Raw genomic sequence first — 1,897 nt, forward strand, 5'->3', positions numbered from 1 at the left:
GGGTAGGCGCGCCCCCTATCTTGTGTCCTCCTATTACGTGACTTGACATAGGGTCCAAGTCTCCTGAGTTGTATTCGATGAGAAAATCACGTTCCCGAAGGTTTCATTCCGTTTGGACTCCATTTGATATTCCTTTTCTTCGAAACCCTAAAACAGGCAAAAACAACAATTCTGGGCTGGGCCTCCGGTTAATAGGTTAGTCCCAAAAATAATATAGAAGTGGATAATAAAGCCCAATAATGCCCAAAACAGTAGATAATATAGCATGGAGCAATCAAAAATTATAGATACATTGGAGACGTATCAAGCATCCCCAAGCTTAATTCCTGCTCGTCCTCGAGTAGGTAAATGACAAAAACAGAATTTTTGATGCAGAGTGCTACTTGGCATAATTTTAATGTAATCCTTCTTAATTGTGGTATGAATATTCAGATCCAAAAGATTCAAGACAAAAGTTCATATTGACATAGAAAATAATAATGCTTCAAGAATACTAACAAAGCAATTATGTTTTCTCAAAATAACATGGCTAAAGAAAGTTATCCCTAAAAAATCATATAGTCTGGCTATGCTCTATCTTCACCACACAAAATATTTAAATCATGCACAACTCCGATGACAAGACAAGCAATTGTTTCATACTTTTGACATTCTCAAAACTTTTTCAATCTTCATGCAATACATGAGCGTGGGCCATGGATATAACACTATCGGTGGATTAGAGTGGTGGTTGTGGAGAAGACAAAAAGGAGAAGATAGTCTCACATCAACTAGGCGTATCAACGGGCTATGGAGATGCCCATCAATAGATATAAATGTGCGTGAGTAGGGATTGCCATGCAACGGATGCACTAAAGCTATAAGTATATGAAAGCTCAAAAAGAAACTAAGTGGGTGTGCATCCAACTCGCTTGCTCACGAAGACCTAGGGCATTTTGAGGAAGCCCATCTTTGGAATATACAAGCCAAGTTCTATAATGAAAGATTCCCACTAGTATATGAAAGTGATAACATGAGAGACTCTCTACTATGAAGATCATGGTGCTACTTTGAAGCACAAGTGTGGTAAAAGGATAGTAACATTGTCCCTTCTCTCTTTTTCTCTCATTTTTTTTATTTGGGCCTTTTCTCTTTTTATGGCCTCTTTTATTTCTATTTTTTTATTTGGGCTTCTTTGGCCTCTTTTATTTATTTTTCGTCTGTAGTCTCATCCCGACTTGTGGGGGAATCATAGTCTCCATCATTCTTTCCTCACTGGGACAATGCTCTAATAATACTGATCATCACACTTTTATTTTTCTTACAACTCAACAATTACAACTCGATACTTAGAACAAAATATGACTCTATGTGAATGCCTCCGGCGGTGTACCGGGATATGCAATAATGCATGAGTGACATGTATGAAAGAATTATGAATGGTGGCTTTGCCACAAATACGATGTCAACTACATGATCATGCTAAGCAATATGACAATGATGGAGTGTGTCATAAACGGAACGGTGGAAAGTTGCATGGCAATATATCTCGGAATGGCTATGGAAATGCCATAGTAGGTAGGTATGGTGGCTGTTTTGAGGAAGGTATATGGTAGGTCTATGATACCGGCGAAAAGGTGCGCGGTATTAGAGAGGCTAGCAAGGGTGGAAGGGTGAGAGTGCGTATAATCCATGGACTCAACATTAGTCATAAAGAACTCATATACTTATTGCAAAAATCTACAAGTTATCAAAGAAAAGTATTATGTGCATGCTCCTAGGGGGATAGATTGGTAGGAAAAGACCATCGCTCGTCCCCGACCGCCACTCATAAGGAAGACAATCAATAAATAAATCATGCTCCGACTTCATGACATAACGGTTCACCATACGTGCATACTACGGGAATCACAAGCTT

The sequence above is a fragment of the Triticum aestivum genome, chromosome 3A (assembly GCF_018294505.1).
Source record: "Triticum aestivum cultivar Chinese Spring chromosome 3A, IWGSC CS RefSeq v2.1, whole genome shotgun sequence".
Lineage (NCBI taxonomy): Eukaryota > Viridiplantae > Streptophyta > Magnoliopsida > Poales > Poaceae > Triticum > Triticum aestivum.